The 10,058-nt window shown below is 38.3% G+C and overlaps 1 long non-coding RNA gene across 1 annotated transcript; it reads right to left on the bottom strand.

The window, feature by feature from the left end:
• Positions 1-243: 243 nt before the first annotated feature.
• On the bottom strand, positions 244-9,409 carry LOC102288544. Its single transcript, XR_315989.3, has 2 exons — positions 8,405-9,409; positions 244-3,655 (listed from the first exon to the last, which is right to left on the bottom strand). It is a non-coding gene; the product is annotated as an uncharacterized LOC102288544 (long non-coding RNA).
• Positions 9,410-10,058: the final 649 nt, after the last annotated feature.

Below are 10,058 nucleotides of genomic sequence, written 5' to 3'. Positions count from 1 at the left end.
ACATTTACTCATATTTCAGTAATTTCCCGCACAAGTTCCTGTTCCTATTTCCTAGCAAAATTTAAAGAAATCGGGGGTGGCTTGAGAATTTTGCACAGTATCGTACCTATATATTATTTAATATGTTGACAGGATCTTTCAGAATTGATGGATATCATGTTTAATGAATGAAGCTGCTTATACCTGAATATTTAACCACGGATCCTTATCCCTCTGCATTAAGATTATACGACCTGATGCAACCACTTTTAGATGTATTTATTTAATATTTGTTAACAAAACTGCAGGCTGAAAAACTGTTAACCCTTTGTCACCCACAAGAGACTTTACAGTGACTTTAAATAGATTTTGCATACACACAAATAAATCATAAGGATACATCGGGTTACATAGCTTTAGGAAAGATAAATAAACAATAAGAATAAGAGGAATAATCAACTTTAACATCAAATATAAATACATTCATAAGACTCTTCCGTGTGCTTACTAAGCTTTCATTTTAAAACCTTTCTGTGAAACAAAGGAGCCCCTCAGCCCAGACAAACAATGACTGGCATCGCTAACTATGCTATGTGGAAATCCAGTCCCATCAGGATACATGTTTTTCTGCAAACCTCTTCCACTCATCTGGCTGTATGACAGGCGATCTATTTTTCTTTCTTTCACCTCTCCACTGGTGAGGTTGAGACATTTCATCTCAGGCACTTTCTGAAATCAAGAGGTTGTTGACTGAAGAGCACAAACATGACATTTTTTCACATAATATAGCCTCCTGTCTACCCTTACATTCTCTACAAACTGTACATCGTTATTTGGAGGCCTTTTCTCATCTCTTATATCTAGTTTTATTAGAAGAATAGTGCAACACTTTGGGAACTTACTAGTTTTCTTGCTGGAAGTTTCATAAGAAGATCAATATCACTTACATGTCTGACAGCTACAGCCAGCATCCAGTCATTTTAGCATTAAGATTGGAAGCACAGGAAAAAAGTACTTGCCATTGCCTCTAAAACAAAATGTTTTTCTCAAATATTTATCTCCCTCCTTCAACGCAAATATAAAGAAAAATTCTTGAATTTCAGTGCTTCTTAAATTAGGATGTTACAGAAAGTCACTTTTACCTCAAACTGTCACATAACCTGACCTGATTTGATTTGTACAAGCTGGACCAGATCAGTCAGACTCACAAATGTGGAAAAAAGAAGAAAAAAAACTTGACACACTTTCTTCTCATGTTTAAGTGCAAAATGTTTCTTAATTCCAGTCCTGGGTCAAGTAGAATTAATCGGTTTTTGTCCAGTGTGTCTGACAATAAGCCTGTCTCACGAACATTATGGTTATATGTTAATATCATTTTTTTTTAATGAGTGAAGCACTGCAGGAATGTTCAGTCAGCATAAGGAAGTCGACATAGACAACAGGACCCAAATTGGACCGCGACACCACAGCCTGGGGTTTACATTCTTATTCAGCCTTACTGGCTGACTGCGGGCTGTGTCACTGTTTTCGTTCAGTGGCAAGAATCAGAAGATTTTAAACATGAAACATCAAAAGTGTTGACACAGAGTGCCAAAACAGCAGTCTAACAATTTTGTAGCTGGTGCATTTATATATACTTTTCCAAAGCCAAATATTTTGGTGGAAAAATTAAATATGCTGTCACTACACGTGTTACACTTAAGTTCATTATCAACATTGTTGTGTCATGCTTAAAGAAGATTCTTTTTGTCTGGGACCACCTCATCTTTGAGATTGCGTATATAAATAGTCATAGGCAATGCTGGAGGTGAAGGTGGGTTGCCAAGATGCTTGGAGGTGCACAGCAAATGCATGCATGCTAAAGCAGCTTGAACTAACTTTTTCAATTGGATGTGCAGCTAACCTCAACTTTGTGTAAACCTAAACTAAACCACTTGTTCAATAAATAAAGAGCATTTCCTAAATATTTAAAAAGAAAACTTAAGTCAGTCAGCAACACACTCCCTTCTTGTTGAAATTTAGTTGTATGTAAATGTAATTTCTAGCTGACACGGTTGCTCTCAGATGGAACGAGGCCTTAAAATAGACACAGTGTTAGTTTAGTCAGTGTAAGAAAAAGAATCATACCAAAAGCTAATCTAAAGGTTCTTGCCGTCATGTAAATTTCCTATGATTCACAGTACTGTCCAGTGTCGTCCTCTGAAAATGGACACAAATGACTCAAGGTAAGCTGTTTGGCCCAGGTCTGGAAATATCTTGTAATAATCATGTTGGTTAAGACAAGAGTAGGATGCTTTTATAAAAATTACCGCCAATAAACCCATAAAATACGAACATTATATGTATGTACAACAAGGGTTTCACAAAGTCTTTTTAACCTGATAAACACTGCGGAAATAGACATTTCCTCATGTTTTAAGGCAAACAGTAATCATGGACAAGTTCTGATTTAGTGATGCACAAACTGAGAGCCCAAGCTGTCGCTTTCCCTTTTCTACTTTGAAGAGTGAGCTTTTTATAGTAATAAGTAACATAAAGATTATGAAACATTTTGTACATGTTGACAAATTTATGAAAGGCTTTATGAAGTTTCAAAGCTGCATCTGAGTGAGTAAAATATCCTTCTCGGTTCTTCTTTTTCTATATGGATGGCCTTTAAAGGTGGAAGTGATAAATTAAACACTTACAGGATAACGACGTTGCTTTTAACTAATTTAAGTAACAATTTAAGTATTCTTCCGTGGTTTAATGTTCGGCACAATGTCAAGTGTAACCATTATGGATTCATTTCAGCACATTAAACTGATATTATACCATTTATAGACTCAGTTTTGACCTGTAAATGTACAAGCATACAACCTAAAACTCTGCATGTATTTAAATTTCAGGAATAATAGTCTCCGTAAATGTCGTCCGGTCAATACTTTGCAAACACTGATGACAAATACAGTCTTAAAGTGAACATTAAATCAATCAGAATAACATTTTCTTCCTTTTGTCTGTTAAAATCTCATAGAAATGGAAATTTGTTGTGTTAAAAAAAAAACAGCAAACCAAAAGCTAATTTTTACTTACAATTTGAACTGTTATCTCATGGATGTAAAACAGAACAATAAATCATAATTCATTTAATAAAAGCATTTGTAAAGTATTATTCAAAAATGTCCACTCTTCCTGCTGTTTTAAGTCCACGTGTTAGTGAAAGCTCTCATCTTTTCAGTCTCTCAACTTTGCTTCATGCATTTATATACAAGTCAAAATGACCAGAAATTCTGGATAATTTTACCTGTAAAGGGAGAGGAACAAGCCAGTTTCTTATAGTCTCAGCTGTTTGAAGTGATGCAGGACTGGTGCCATATGGCAACAGCACAGTTCAGCCTCTTCCTTTCTCCACCCATCTTTTTCTCCTTTTCAGTCAACATAGTGTTGCTGAAGCAGCTCAGATGTGCTCTGCTGTGTCCACTAATGAAGCACAATAAGAGTTCAAGACCTACAAGGTGGTGTAGATGTAGACAAAAATGATGACGACCAAGTTGAGAATGGTCCCAATGATTCCCAGCATGGCCAAGATGGTCTCCTCCTTACTTTCCTTGTCTTGGATTCCCTTTTCCTCATCACTGTAGAGAGTGTTTACCATTTTCCCTGGAAAAGCCTGCAGTTTTCTTCTCAGACCAGTCTGGAGCAGGCAGATAAGGAGAAAAGACAAACACAATCCATGTTTTAGTTAATGCAATTGGTTATTCATTTTCCTTGAATAGGGTCCTTGCACAGTGTGTGGTGGACAGTGATAATGGCAATAAAACAGGAAATCTAGTCTTCTGCTGGTGAGGTGTTTGCTTAGGCACCAATAATTTACAATCATTGAAAAACAGAAAGTAAACAAACACCATTCTCCTGTATGCTTTCTCTTTAATACATTAAAAAAGGCTGGAAAGCTAATAACGTCAGATTTTAGTGATAAATAATACAATGGAGGGAAGTAGCTGGAACATTTTAGCTTTAAAGAAAAACAACAAAAAGCAGAATGATTTATCTATAATATGTTTTCTTTTGAATGATCTGGATTTTGAATGCTGTCGGGAAATCACAAAAACAAGTAAATACAAATAGTTTAGAAATCTGTCAAAAGAAAACTGTTTGAAATTCAAAGTCATGTTGTTATTAACTCGGCAAATAACAAAATGATTTTGCATTCGTACACGCAAATTTGGACACTGGACAAGCATAACATTCAACCAATTAAACTAAGTTTTCTATTCAGGGATGTAAGTATAGAACTTTAATTTGGCATCGTAATCAAAAAAGTAATTATAATTTTTACTATTTTTTTTAACTTTTTTGTAAAACAATACGTTTTAAATGTCATGGATAACCACAGTAATTATATAAAACTCATAATTACTATAAAGACCTTCTGCATATTGGTGGATTAACCATTACACAAACATTAAAAATGACTTTGGTAATTTCCAATGCTGTTAAATTTGGACAGCTGTGATAAGCCTTACATTGGGGGAATTTTAATGAATTTGCTAAGTACTATACATATATAATATATATAATAATATATATATACATATATATATATATATATTATTAGGGTGACGATATATATTATAATATATATATAATATATTATATATATATATTGCAGGTTATATTCCAATATGGTGAGATGTTTTTCAAATCTGTGTACAAAAATAACGCAGTTTCGGTACATTTAGTACACGATGCTTTATCCATTTTACAGATATTATTAATGTACTATAAAACATGAATTCAATAGAGGACGGGGGAATTTTACCATAAATAAAATACTAGCTGCTTTGTTCATTGCCAACATCTGGTTAAACCCTTTGTTTGGCTCGTCTTTGAAGCCTAGTGAGTGAAAACAAAAGACAGCAGATATTTCTGCACTAGCCTCTATTCAGCAGTGGTACTTCTTCAACACTGGGACTGCTCTCAAACAAGTTCTGAGTGTGCTAGCGCTCTCAAGTGTGAGTTTTTAGTGTGTGTGTGTGTATCGATTTGTGTAGCCTAGGGTGCAGTATTAGATACTAGCAGTATGTTTTTAGCCCGTAGGCGCAGCAGCTTGTGCAACTTGGCATCCAAACACCTCTCAGGAGAAAAAGCTCCTTTTGCGGGTCAGTGGGTTTTATATGTCAAATAACAACAGAAAAGCATGTAACCTAACTAAAAATAAACCTTCTAACAGGAAGCTGTTCCTCTAAGTAAAAAAGCTTTGATGCTCAATAAACTCAATGTTTCTGACTTCCAGAAGGTAGAGGTTACCTAAAGTTCAACCAAGGTACACAGTGTACCTCGTTGGCTTATGGTCTTTTTTGAAAAGGAACAGACTTGCAATATTAAATACAGGCCTGAATAAACCTTTATTATTCGTGTGTGGTAGCACTTGCTATTTGGATCAAAGCACACTGCCAAAGCAAAACATCAGATTAGATTTACATTGCATTTACGTTTGCATGTTTATTGCTTTTTGTGCTCAAGAAAAAACAAATTCACAGCATCCATGTTAGCAGATATTTATACTTTTGACTGCCATCAACTTCGTCAAATAAGAGGTCATTTGGTGATCGCAATGGTTGGTGTTTATTTGTTGGGTTGAATCGGTTTTACTTTCTGTATACTTGCAATCCAGATTGTCTTTTTTTTCTTCAGATTAATCCAAGTTCACACAGAAGTTTTACTAAAGTTAATCACTTATAATCCACAACTATTATGGCTAAATTACAGTTTGTTTTCCTCTAAAAAGAATTTATGTGTCCTCTTAAAGGAACTTTGGACAAAGAAGGTTTTATATCAGTGTTGTAAACACTGTCCTTTTTTCTCTGACTTGCATTCTGTGACGGTTTGGCTGAGGAAAAAAAAGACCTTGGCAGAAATCATCACCTGCCAGGAATCACTTACACTATGTCAAAGTCTGTAAGACTGATGTACTACAAAGAGAGGGAGATTAAACTGGGTTGATTACAGTAAGATAAAGTCAGATTTTTTCATTTTAAGAAGTTCAATTCAGTGTACTTGCTACTGTAAAAAAGTTGGATTTTATGGACCAAAGAAGAAGCATAATGATGTGGTTTATTTGGGGTTTATTGGAGGAAGGGGGGGGGGGGGGGGGGGGGGGGGGGGGGGGGGGGGGGGGGGGGGGGGGGGGGGGGGGGGGGGGGGGGGGCCGTTAAAATGCCTTTCATAAAGTAAATGTCACATAACGTTTGCTGCAGGACTTTTTATAAGACCATAAAAATGATTGTCTTTTCTAAAGCAGAACATCCCACATGGATACTCTGAATTGCTGCAATCATCCACACACTGTACAGTCTGCTCTTGACGTACATAAAAATACGTCATGCTCGGTTTCTATGTTAAATTCATCCTCCTCCCCTGACCTGTTACAATGGGATTTGATTGCCTCTCCCGGGGAGCACTATAAACGGGGCTTCCCTCAACCTGAAAGGAGATCTTTGTGTGGCGCGCTGGATGTGCCCTCATGCATAAAGAAGCCTGCTCGCTACTGATATAAACATTCTCAGCAAAAAAAAAAAAAAAAACAGGAGAGAAATGTGCCTGAGGATGATGAGGGAGAAGAAAGGGGAGGCAGATGAGGTGGTCGTGGAAGTGGTGGTGAGTACGAGGTTCCAGGCTCTGCCAAAACCTGTGTATTAAGTAAAGAGCTTCACCGAAAGGTACAGCTGTGCATAGCGCAGCAAAACCCTCTGGATGCCTTCCAGTGAATCCTCATTCAACAGCTCCAGTCTGTACAGCCAACAACCGAGAGCATTCTGTTTCAAGAGGCAGCCGGTGCTGGCATCGTGCGATGTGCTATAATCATTAACTGCTCATAATGACTTCCTCTGTCTGTTTAACACTAAGGCCGGGCAGTGTGTTTTAGAGCTCTATCATTCAGAACAAGCATGAAACAGAAGTCATTAACAGTATACACGTGCTGAGATTAATATTTCAAAATGAGAGATTATCATCTGGATCAGTTTCTAATTCTCTTGATTATTTTTGACTGTGCACTAAGGCGCAGGGCATTCAATATTTCAGAGTTGATTTCTATTCTTATACTCAAGCTTGTTTTATGTAATTATAAAATGTTAACATCTTCACTTTTATCTCTGTAATTAATCCGAGCAGGTCTGTCAATGGCAGGGCCACTTAAGGTCCAACGTTATAAAAGCAGCATCTCTGGATCAACAAATTTTCCTTCAAAATTTGAAGCATCGTTTTGGGAGTTTGTTTTTTTTTTCTTTTTTCATAGCAAACTCAATCCTTGCTCTTCAGTCGTGCACAGCCAGATACACAGTCGTATAGAAAGAACAGACAGACACACAGACAGGAACAGAAAGAGGGAAAATAGCAAGAATCCATACCTGGGACAACAAATCTGGACGCTCCTGCTACACCTAACGGAAGCTAACATCCTCAGATTAGATCAGTGAAGAGTAAAACCTTTTGCCACTTGAATAATCCCGAGCATGTCAAACAACTCCAGATGCTAACCGAGTCTGACAGGCAGAGTCGCTTTTGGCATTGTTTTAAAATGGAATTAAATCAAACGGCTCCCAACCCCTCCCGAGTGTGTATGTATACACACGCACGCACACACGCGCGCATACATGGGTTTGACACCCCATCACACGCTGACAAAAAACACAAAAACTAGTGAGCGTCACGTAGAGAACAAAAACTGTTCAACAGCGAATGAATGTAGACCAATCAAGAAAGAGGAAGAGTGACAGAGAAAGAAAATCAGATGAAATAGTTTCTCAAGTGAGCGTGACCCATTTTCCGTAACCTGTACTCATTGTTTTGTGAGTGAGAAGAAATTGGCAGGCCTATTTTTGAACTGACAACATTTAAATTAGCTTTTTTTTCCTTTTTTTTAAATTTCACGCACTCAGGAAGTCACATACCAAAGTGAGAAACAGGAAAGTTTCTGCGTTTTCATGGCTTGTTATGTAATTGGCCTCTCCATACCATGCTTTGAAAAGCTGGAATGCTTTATTTTGTAATTATTTTTAAAAATGTAAAGATTTTTTTTACCTCTTTAACCCATTTATTAAATATTTAAACTTGATAACATTATAGATGAGGTGCAACTCCGAAGCTATTAACTATTAAGGTGATTTTACATAGCAAAGGCACAGAGACAAAAAGACAATAGTTCAATTGTTATTCAAGATTCAAGGGGTCTCTGGTACCCTTAGTCAATATTTCATGCAAAGAACTCTGAGCCTGTAAATATCTAACATTTATAAAGAATATATCATGCTGCATACTAAATTCCTAGCCATGCACTGTTGTGGAGTAACTGCTGTGAAATTGTTTGTAGACAGCTTCCAGATGTAAATCCTTTTGAGTTTAATGGTTTAGAATGAGAGTGGAACTGCAGCAGACTTACCTTGCAAAGCATCAGGAATAACATAGCATTGGACATGCTGGAAGGGGATGCCTTCCCGTAGTGCACAGACATCCCTGGCCACTAAGGTGAAAGTCGACCCCTCTCATCCTTCTGCTGTTGGGGGTGGAAGCGGTGGACGGGATCCAGAGACTGCTGGCTTGCCTTCCAGGCGGTCCAATTTTAGGGCTCTCTTTAGATGTCGTCTCCTCGAGCGCTGCAGCGTCTCCTCTCCAAATTTCATCTCACTAGTGTGGCCAAGTTCTAGCTGCTGTCACTTTCTCCTCCTCAGCCTTGTGAGAGCTGAAAGTGTGCTGCCCACCTCCTCTCCGCTCTTCCTCCTCTTTCCCGTCTGTTTGCCTCCCCACCTCTGCTTCTCTCTTCTCCTCTTGTTCTTCTTCTTCTTCTTGTCTGTGTGAAGGGATGATGTCAAGTTGAAGAATGGAGTCAGTTGATGGGCAGGATGGGGGTGGGGGGTAACAAAGCTGTTTCATGCGAATATTTCCATCCTCCTTTGTCTTTAATCCGCAAAGCTTACAAAAAAAGAGAGATTTTCGGGCTTGTCTCTCCTTCCAAGACAACCTGTCAACCCTTATTAAAAGCTCATCTTCTCAAGAAAACTTTTACTGCTCAGCGGCATAAGATATGTTTAGCAGACACCTTGGCTTTTACATGATTCATACAAAAATTTAAAAGAAGGATTTTTTTAAAAAGCACCCCCGCTAAAGTGGTGGAAGCCCCTGTTACCTCTACATGATGTGCAACCTAATATACCTTTTCTCCTGCTACGGCAGCTGTGTGTGTTTCCCCAACTAACTGAGCAGAGCGTGAACGTTGGACGGCTATAAGAAAGAGACAGAGGGAGGGGGTAGGGGGTGCTGAGAGGGAACCAGTCGCCTCACACTGACGCTGTCGTGGCTGCTTTCGCTCCACAGGCAAGAGGTATCCCCTGCTCCTTTCCCATCGCACATATTAATGTAGCCACGGTTGCTCGGCAACCGACTCAGGGGAGTCACACACCGCCTGACGACAAGTAGCGTTTGTGACAGGGGCCATGATGAGGGGTAAGGGTCTCCTCCAGTGTGTTTTGGGGAGAAATTTCGGTGTGCATGTGTGTAGAGTGTGCTGTGTAAAATAAAGACAGCTGGCCAGCGGTCGGCGTGTGTGTCAAGCGATTATTTTCTGTGTTTTGTGTGTATGCAAAACACAAGCTCCTGTCAAAGTTAGACAGGGGAGCGAGAGAGTTGGTGTCTGATTGAATAATGTAGCTATTCATGCAAGAGTCTAAGCGTGTGAAAAAGGAGAGGTGTGCTACTTTTAATGCCAGGCACATGTATGTATTTAAAGCCTGCATTTAACCAGGTTTTTACTGTAGATTGTTTTCATCAGTAAGTGTAAATCTTGGGAAAGTGGAAGTTTTTCATGGTAATTGTTAACAGTAGTGAACCAAAAGGCTGTATATAAGAAGCTTAAAGTCTTATTTATTTATTTATTTATTTATTATTTGAGAGTTTTACTGCCTTGTGATTGATGAATGAGGGAAGCTCAGAATGAAGGGTTGCCATTCCCTAAATCCTATCCTGCTTCTTTTTTTTTACTTATGTTTGCAGCCAGAGCAATTAAGAGGCCATTAAGAGAGAAAAGGAACTTGTGAATT

The sequence above is a fragment of the Haplochromis burtoni genome, unplaced genomic scaffold, assembly GCF_018398535.1.
Source record: "Haplochromis burtoni strain Fernald_Lab_line unplaced genomic scaffold, NCSU_Asbu1 Contig_86, whole genome shotgun sequence".
In the NCBI taxonomy this organism is placed as follows: domain Eukaryota; kingdom Metazoa; phylum Chordata; class Actinopteri; order Cichliformes; family Cichlidae; genus Haplochromis; species Haplochromis burtoni.
This window is presented reverse-complemented; position numbering and strand designations above follow the sequence as displayed.